This window comes from Geotrypetes seraphini, chromosome 1 (assembly GCF_902459505.1).
Source record: "Geotrypetes seraphini chromosome 1, aGeoSer1.1, whole genome shotgun sequence".
Taxonomy (NCBI): Eukaryota; Metazoa; Chordata; class Amphibia; order Gymnophiona; family Dermophiidae; genus Geotrypetes; species Geotrypetes seraphini.
The window spans coordinates 58,538,846-58,549,210 of NC_047084.1; positions in this window are offsets into that span (position 1 = coordinate 58,538,846).

Genomic DNA, 10,365 nt, shown 5'->3' on the forward strand with positions numbered 1-10,365 from the left:
CTACAGTATATTGTATACTGTATACTTTGGAAGAAAGGCAGGAGAAGGAAAATATTATAGAAACATTTAAATACATCAATAAAGATTTTGGAGGCAGTTGTGACAATGCAACTTCAGAGTACCTCAACCAGTATAATTTATTGGATCCTTTTCTATCTGGGTTCCAATCTTTATATAGCACTGAAACGGTGCTTTTGCTTTTTTATCAAACTTGTGTAGCTATTTTGATAAAAAGAAATAGAGATGATGGTTATTCAATTAGACTTATCTGCTGGTTTGGATTTGGTAAATCATGAGTGACCCACTCATGCACAGGTTAGAGAAAATATGTATTGGGGAAACTGTGTTAACGTGGGTTGAAAGCTTTTTGAAAAATAGACATATTCCATTTCATGATAGATTGGTTTGTGGTTTCTCAAACAGTTTGCACATATGACTTCTCATGCAAGCTCTTCTTCGCCGAAACACCGCTGTGCCAGGTCAAGCTATCTGTATCACCTATCATTGGACATAATAAAATTATTTGGTTCTACTACCCCACAATCTCTGCCTCACTCTGTTTCTGTTATATGAAACAAGGCATACCACAGCTCTCTCTTCTTTTTAACATGTACATGAGTGAGTTAGGTTATTTGTTGTGGAGGAAGGAATGGCCTAATTTTCTTATGCAGATGATATAGTTTTGGTTTTTCCAATTGTCTCTGATTTATCGACTGTGAAAACCTTGATGAATGATGTTTTATGGAGATATTTGTTTGGATGTCTAATCGTATTTTGAAAATTAATCCTAATAAAAGGCATGTTTTTATGTGCTTTGTCACTGGGAGTGGTATGATTAGTATTAGATTCTGATGTTATTATTTAAAAGAAAAAAAAATATTGGGAATTTGGTTGGACACAGGTTTGACCACAGAAATTCATATTGCATCTCAAATTCAAAATATCTATTTCAAGTTGAAATTGCTATTTAGATTAAAATATTTCTTGGATGGTCAACATTTTCAAACTGTTATTCAGGCAGTGATTCTTTTGTGATGGGTCTCCTAGCCAAGCAATTGCAGATGTGCAATCCCTCCAAAATGTGGCTGCTAAGCTGATTTTGAGAGGGTGAAAGTTTGACCTGTGATTCAAGCTTCAAGTTTATTAAAATTTGATTAATCACTATACATAAAATTCTAAGCGATATACAATTAAAATGGGGGGATACAAGTAATCATCTAAAACCTGAAAAGGGACAAAGACACTAATAGGTATACTGGAACATTGGGAGAAATGGTGAACTACAATATTTTTTAGGAAAGAAACATAAAAAATGGTAGAACATGAGGAGGGGAAAGAGAACCTACAAAACATTTAGGGCTTGTTTTAGAAAGGTGCACTAGTGCTTTTAGCGCATGCTATAGCACGCGCTAGCTGAAAAACTACTGCCTGCTCAAGAGGTGGCGGTAGCGGCTAGCACGCGGGGCATTTTAGCACGCACTATTCCGCGCATTAAGGCCCTAATGCACCTTTGTAAAAGGAACCCTTAATGGTCAAAGCCAAAAACAGGGCGATACTAAAAATTTGAAGGTAAGTCGAAATTAAAACTCAAACACATCTTTGAAAAGAAAACTTTTAAGGGATTCTTTAAATGTATCAAGACTTTTTCCTCCCTTAAGTAAGCTGGCAGTGAATTCCATGTGAGTGAGGCTGTTATCGAAAATATGGTGTTATGATGCGTGTTAATAACTTTTAATTAGGAGTCCGATAATAGATTTTGAGCAGTGGATCTAAGTGAACGAGCTGGTGTGTGGGGTATAAGAATTTTGTCAATGAAACTAGGAACATTCATAATTTGAACTTGAATTACACTGATTTGTCTGTGCAGCTGAGAATAGAATTTAAAACCTCAACTTTTATCTTTAATATATGAATTGTGTCCAGGTTATTTAATTCCCATTATATTGATTTATTAGCCCTCTCAATGTCTGTGATCCTCACAAGAGCTCTTGTTAGGCCAGCCATCTGTTAAAGTTCATCAGTCACTCAGCATAAAAAATAAACTTCTGTGTGGGAAGGCCCCAGAACTTTGGAATGACCTACGAGTAGCTCATATTAGAGATATTGATCAATACATACTTTTTAGGAAAGCTCTGAAAACATGGCTGTTTAGGAAATACTTATCATTTTGTGATGCTTATCTTATGTCAATGACAGTTTTGTTTAATTATGTTTTTTTTAATGTAATCCGCTTAGAACTTATTTTAAAATTTATATATCGTATATTACCTATACAGTTTACATAGCCATAACTTATTGGAGGTTTCGCTATTGGATCAGAAGCAACTCCTGGATGTTCCTGCCTCATTGCATTCCCACATTCAAAATAGCACCTCTAATCCATAGTGGCAGTCTCATGGTACTACCACTATTATGAGATTGATCACTAGTGGTAGTACTGTGAATAAGGTCAAGTACACCATTTTGAACCTAGGACCTCAGTAGGGTAGAAGCATTGTGGGATTGTTCCTGTCCCCACACTCTCTCACCAGGAAAGTGCTGGAGGCATCAATAAATTTACAGTAGATGGGGAATGATCTTATGGAGTTGGGGTGGTGATAGAGATGATGATCAGGGGCATTGAAGGAGTATATGGACAGGATACTTAAGTCATCAGGGTGGAGTGATGATGTTCATTACCCAATTGCAGTTTGCTTTTTGAGGGACTGGGTCCCATAAACCATCTGCAGGTAGTCCAAGTGCACTATTTCTCTTTTTGATGATCCGTTAAGTGCGTATCTGCAGTGGTATGATTGCACAGTAGCTGCCAGCATTGTCTACTCAAAAAAGGGCAGTGAATGCATGGAGTGGCCTCCCAGTGGAGGTGGTGGAGACAAAATATATCTGAATGCAAGGAAACTTGGCATAAGTACATTGGATCTCTAAGGGAGGGGAAGGGCTAGTAGAGGGCATGGATAGGCATACTAGAAAGGCCACATGATCTTTATTTTTCTCTGTTTCTATCCTTTCCTTACACATAATCCACCCTGTTCCCTCACTGTTCCTACCCCAAATGCTAAGCAGTCAGCATGGGGTTTTTACTGCTATGACAATTTTTTTGCACATGGTAGCCCTAAGCACAAGTCCACACTATTGATTAGCACAGCCTAAAACCAGCACTATAGCACATCTTAGTACAGGCCCGTTAGTCTCTCTACTATGTCTTTGTCTTCTCTGCTTCTTTAAATTATCATCTAATAGTCCAACTGACTTCACCACAAGGTTTTTGCTTCAACTGTACTGGAAAAAAGATAATATTATGAGTTTTGCCTCTAGAGAAAGCTTCAGTCCTAATCCCTTTTCAAATTTTATTTTCTATCTAACTTGCCAGTGTTTATTGTAGGTTCTTCATTTAGAAACATTTTTCATATTTAAAAGATAATCTTTTGGCGACAAAAGCCTCTTTCATCTCATTTAGTAACCTTTTTGGCAATCATTTGGTATTCCATCAACCTTTTTAAATGTTTAAAATACATCTACTTTGAATTCTTAACCTCTGCAGCTACTTCTTTATTTTCTAAATATTTTCTCACATCATAGGGAACCTTAAACTAAGCTGCCTTAGGCGCTAATGTATATCTAACAGAGTTTAAAATAGTGTACCACGGGATGCACTCAGACATCCTTTGGTAACTGCCAAATCTGTATGTGCTAACCACATGCTAAAATTTCTTTTGAGGGGACATGTCAAAGGGTAGAAAGTGGGTATTCCTGCACTAATCAGTAAAGCTATATTACTGCACACTAACTGATTTGCACTAGTGCTGTCTGATTCACCAATTCACTTTGGGGGAAGGGAGGGAATGGTGAGAGGAAGGAAAGATGGTGACATCCACGGTGAGAGGAAAGGATGAAATTGCACATAATGGAGGGGAGGAAAGGAGAGACGGTGCATGGAGGGGGATTTGTTATAGGGAACAAGGAAGGGAGAGGGAGGTGTTGCACATGGGGGTAGATAAGAGAGGGGAAGTGGAAGGGAAGAAGGAGGGATATGTTGGATCCAGGAGCAGACTGGATTAGTGGCATACCAAGGGGGGGGGGGGGGTGAGGGGCGACCCGCCCCGGGTGTCAAGCCCTGAGGGGGTGCTCCCAGTCTGGTTCAACCCCCCCCTCCCCTGCGTCCGGTTCAGCCCCGACGTCTCGCATCTGGATTCATCCCCGCACCATTTACCTGAAGCAGCCTACAGCAAGATCGCGATCCCAGCGATCTTTGCACTGCTTCGGCTGTTTCCTTCGCCGCGGTCCCGCCCCTCCTCTGACGTCAGAGGAGGGGCGGGAAGGCGGCGAAGGAAACATCCGAAGCAGTGCAAAGATCGCTGGGATCGCGATCTTGCTGCAGGCTACTTCAGGTAAATGGTGCAGGCAAGCTGGGTGGATGAGCGGTCCTTCGAGGTGGTGGGAGGGCGAGTGGTCCTGCGGAGGGGGGGGGGTGCAGGCCTTCAGGGTGGGGCCGGCGGGCGGGCAGGCAGGCAGCCCGGCCTTGGGGGGGGAAGGAGACAGGCCTTCAAGGAAGGGACAGGCAGGCAGGCCTTCAAGGGGGGGGAACAGGCAGGCCTTCTGGGGAGGGTGCAGGCCTTCAAGGGGCGGGACAGGCCCTCGAAGGGGGTACAGGCCTTCAAGGGGGGTGCAGGCGTTCGAAGGGGGGTGCAGGCCTTCGAAGGGGGGTGCAGGCCTTCAAGGGGGGGGGACAGGCCTTCGAGGGGGGTGCAGGCCTTCAAGGGGGGGACAGGCCTTCAAGGGGGGGGGGGTGCAGGCCTTCAATGGGGGGTGCAGGCCTTCAAGGGGGGGACAGGCCTTCGAGGGGGGTGCAGGCCTTCGAAGGGGGGTGCATGCCTTCAAGGGGGGGACAGGCCTTCGAGGGGGGGGTTCAGGCCTTCAAGGGGGGGACAGGCCTTCAAGGGGGGGTGCAGGCCTTCAATGGGGGGTGCAGGCCTTCAAGGGGGGGACAGGCCTTCGAGGGGGGTGCAGGCCTTCGAGAGGGGGTGCAGGCCTTCAATTGGGGGTGCAGGCATTCGAGGGGGGGACAGGCCTTCGAGGGGGGGGACAGGCCTTCGAGAGGGGGTGCAGGCCTTCGAGGGGGGGTGCAGGCCTTCAAGGGGGGGACAGGCATTCGGGGGGGTGCAGGCCCTAAAGGGGGGGGGGACAGGCCTTCAGGGGAGGGCCCTGGTGCAGAAGTACACGGAGGGAAAGGGGAGGGGGTTCAAAGAGACGTGCATATGCCGGACTTTGGGTGGGTAGAAATAATGGGTATGAAAATAGAGGAGAGGGAGAGAGATGATGGACCATGGGTTTTAGGGAGGGTAGGAACAGAAAGGGAGAGAAGTTGGACACAAGGGATGTTGTAGAGGGGGGGGAATAGAGATACTGGTTAGGAGGGTAGTTGGGAAAAGAAAGAGAGAGATGGTGGACCCTGGGGTGGTGGGGAAGGAGGGAGAGATGCTGGATGAAAGGGTAGTTAAGAAAAGGTGGATCTGTGGAGGGAGACGAAAAAAAGGAAAGATGCCAGACATCCGGGGGAGGGAAGGGAAACGGGGAGGACAGAGATAGCAGATAGATGGTTAGCATGCAGAAAGAATTCGAAGGAGACCCTGGCAAGCAAGTTATCAGAAGACAACCAGAGCCTTGGACCAACAAGATTTGAAAAATAACCAGACAACAAAAGGTAGAAAAACTAATTTTATTTTCTGTTTTGTGATTACAATATGTCAGATTTGAAATGTATATCCTGCCAGAGCTGGTGTTAGACCGCAAACGTGAGCTAGGATTTAACAGAGAGAGGAAAAGTCCTTTTTGTTTCTTTATTTTATTTACACCACAGCACCAGTGTGGTTAGGAGAAGTCAAAGGGGGGTGAAAAAGCTATAAAATAAACTCACCAGGATGTTTGAAAAAAACACCCAATTGGGCATTAAAATCGAATCGATAAACCAATTCAATAGGCTGAATCGAAAATTTTTTTCCTGAATCTGGCAGCACTAGTTTGTGATACTGTCGTAGACTTTAGGACCTGGGATTGGGGAGAGATGGCATCCTCAGTACTTTATAATGCAAGTGAAACGCAGATTTGGTCAGACTTTTGAAGGGTCTGCAGAAGAAAAATATTGTATAGGCCGGGGACATGAGACAGCAGGAAATGGGAACTTTTCTTCCTTCTATTTTTGTGAATGGCAAGGCTGAGGATGTCAGAGAGTTCAGTTAAAATATGTGCTTTATAAGAAAATATAATAATGTGTTTTATAAAGTTTATAAGCATTGCTGGCCTACCCGGTGAGATGTTCCTAATGGTGGTGGTGGTGGCAGCGTGTCAATGTGTTGAGAGGAAGAGGTGGTCTGGGAAATTCTGCTGAGCAAACTTCGGGCCCATTTCCACCCCTTAATTAGTCCACTCCACTCAACTGGTTCACACACTGAGTGGGTCTTTGGGTGTTGTTCCTGGGTAGTTGTTTTGGGATCTCTTCCAGTGGTTTGTCAGTATCTCTTTCTGGTCCAAGGAAGGAAACTTTGTTAACCTTCAGAATATGTTTGTAACAGCGCTGCTTGTAATGTAATCTAATATGTCAGTATCTCTTTCTGGTCCAAGGAAGGAAACTTTTTTTAACTTTGTCCAAGGAAGGAAACTTTGTTAACCTTCAGAATATGTTTGTAACAGCGCTGCTTGTAATGTAATCTAATATATGAGGTTCAATAAAAAAAAATTTTCACTGCCTGTTTCTATTCTGACCATTTATTCCGTTTCATGGTCATTACAAAAAATATTTTTTTACATGGGGGGGGTGTCAAAAAATGATGGGCCCCGGGTGCCACATACCCTAGGTACGCCACTGGACTGGATGGAGAGATGACTGGAAATGGAAGTGAGGGAAAAGAGTGGTAGAGTGAAGCAGGGAGATAGGGAGATGTCAGGCTTCCAGGTTGGGGAGCAGATTTTGGGCTATAAGGGTGGAGGAAGGAAGAAGCTGAGAATGGTAGAGCCCTGAGGGGCAAGGAAATGGATAAGATATAACAGAGAGTAGAAATATGGTAATGGATAAGATATAACAGAGGCAGTGGCGTACCTAGGGTATGTGGCACCCGGGGCCCATCATTTTTTGACACCCCCCCCCCCCCATGGAAAATTTTTTTTTTTTTTTTTTTTTGCAATAACCATGAAATGGAATAAATGGTCAGAATAGAAACAGGCAGTGAAAATTTTCTTTTATTGAACCTCATTTATGTAACCATTATTCCAAACATAACATAACATAAATTATGTCGGAATTGTCATGACATCAGAAGTACATATGGAGTAGTTGCAGGTGATGCTTGGGACAGTTCTGATTATGTTAGTTTGGTTTTATGTGTTTTTTGAATAGAAGGGTTTTTATTTCTTTTTTTAAGGTTTTGTAGTTTGTGGTCGAGGTCAATAGGTTGTAGAGTTGGGGGTCAAGTGTTGCAGCTCGAATGGCTAGGAGGTTGTCGAACAGTTTTTTTCTTTTGACGTTTTTGGTTGGAGGGTGTGTGAATGGTGCGTGAGTTCTCCTATGTCTGTTTGAAGTGGATTGAATTATTTAGCTGAAGAAATTAGTTACCCCCCCATTCCACACACATTAATTCTCTTCCATTTTTGTTCCCATTATAAAAAAACACTGATAAGTTCCCAGGAAAAAAATACATTAAAATAAGAAGTGAAAACAAAGGCCCCTACAGATGAGAACATAACATAAGAATAGCCTAACTGGGTCACACCAATGGTCCATCATGCCCAGTAGCCCATTCTCATGGTAGCCAATAGTGCTGCCCGATTCAGAGAAAAATATTTCATTCGATTCGATTCACCCTGTTGAATCGATTTTTCGATTAGATTCACTGTTAATGACACCGCTTTTTAAGTTTAAACAAAGTATAACAATAAATTTCACAACAACAATAAATTTCACAAAGTACTTAAAAAAAAAAAATCACATTTTTCCATTAAAGCAGTTCTGGAGACATTTGCTTGAACAGTCTTTTTTCCCAGTCCATAAGCAAGCAATATGAAAAAGATTTCCTTAATTATCTACTCAAACATTTTTGCTATTTACTTTCATTGTACCTAGACTATTATTCAGTAGAAAAAATTTAGTTTGTTCAATCAAGCAGAACATTCACTCATAGAAGTCCAATGTCCACACAGGATTTGATTGAACAAACCATATTTTTTCTACTGAATAATAGTTTAGGTATACTGAATAGCAAAAATGTTAAAGCCACACAGAAAAGCAGTAAAAGTCAATAGGTTCTCCAAGTGGGAACAACCTGATGTCTCAGCACTTGAGGAAAAGACCACGTAATAATGTTTATAAGATAAATCATATAAATGATTATACTGAAGCAGGGTGTCCTCAGCGTGAGAGGTAAGCGAGAGGAGAGAATTCTCCAGTGCTTTACACAATAAGGCTCCTCTGCCTGCAGTGCACACCATCATAGGACACCTCAGGTGTGCTCAAATTAATCAATGTGATAAATTAAACAGTGATAAACAATTGGTCAATCACAAGAGTGCAAGATCAAACAGGTTGTTCCCACTCAGAGAACCTATTGACTTTACTGCTTTTCTGTGTGAGTAGATAATTAAGCAAATTTCTGATAGCCTACAGAACTGATTCTCACCTTCCATCCCCAGCCCCCAAGACTTACCAGACCCCCCCTGCCGATGCATTTACTTACTGCCTGAACTGGATATTAAATCGTGGGGAAGAGAGGAGAAATGCGGGGAAAGAGCCAGCCAAAACTAGTATTTGTTGCTGCTGAGTGCACCAATCCAGGGCAAGCAGACGCTTCCCCCATGTCTTAATAACAGACAATGGACTTTTCCTCCAGGAATTTGTCCAAACCTTTCTTAAAACCAGCTACGCTATCTACTTTTAACATAACTTCTGGCCACTTCATTTTTAAGCTTAGATCTTTCCTTCCAAACAGAGACCTTGCTAGATGTCAAATACAGCACAAGGTAACTTCACATGGACTTAACTGTGCAGGAAATGAATCTCCTCATACACCCACCATATAGTGCAAAAATGTGCAAAGGTCTGTTTTTTTCTTTCGATCACTACATAGCCTAATGCCACACAAGCAGCGCTGTTACAAACATATTCTGAAGGTCAATGCTAAGGTTGACAAAGTTTCCTTCCTTGGACCAGAAGGAGATACTGGCAAACCACTGGAAGAGATTCTAAAACAACTACCCAGAAATAACACCCAAAGACCCACTCAGTGTGTGAACCAGTTGAGTGGAGTGGACTAACTGGGGGTGGAAATGGGCCCAGAGTTTGCTCAGCAGAATTTCCCAGACTACCTCTTCCTCTCAACACACTGACATGCTACCACCACCACCAACACTAGGAACACCTCACCGAGTATGCCAGCAATGCTTATAAACTTTATAAAACACATTATTATATTTTCTTATAAAGCATATATTTTAACTGAACTCAGCCTTGCCATTCACAAAAATAGAAAAGTTCCCATTTCAAGCTGTCTCATGTACACTTTTCAAATCTAACATATTGTAATCACAAAACAGAAAATAAAATTATTTTTTCTACCTTTTGTTCTCTGATCAATATTCAAATCTTGTTGGTCCCAGGCTCTTGTTGTCTTGCTTGCCAGGGTCTCCTTTCTCCGTGCTAACCATCCGTCTGCCATCTCTGTTCTCCCCTTCCGTTTCCCTTCCCTCTCCCGGAGATCTGGCATCTTTCCTTTTTTTTGTCTCCATCCACAGATTCACCTTTTCTCAACTCCCCACCACCCCAGGATCCACCATCTCTCCCTTTCTGTTCCCAACTATCCTCCTATCCAGTATCTCTATCCCCCCTCCACACCATCCCCTGTTTCCAAGTTCTCTCCCTTTCTGTTCCTTCCCTCCCTAAATCCCATTATGCACCATCTCTCTCCCACTCCTCTGTTTTTAGACCCATTATTTCTAACCCCCAAAGTCTGGCATATGCACGTATCTTTGAACCCCCCCTTCCCTCTCTCCCTCTGTGTACTTTTACACCAGGACCCCCCTCCCCCGAAGGTCTGTCCCCCCTCAGAAGGGCTACACCCCACCCCTGAAGACCTGCACCCCCCGAAGGACTTTACCTCCCACCCGAAGGTCTGTCCCCCTCTGAACGCCTAAACCCCACCCCTGAAGGCCTGCACCCTCCCCGAAGGATTGTACCCCCCACCCGAAGGTCTGTCCCCCCCTGAAGGCCTGCACCCATCCCGAAGGCCTGCACCCACCCCGAATGCCTGCACCCACCCCGAATGCCTGCACCCACCCGAAGGCCTGCACCCACCCCGAAGGCCTGCACCCCCCCCGGCCTGT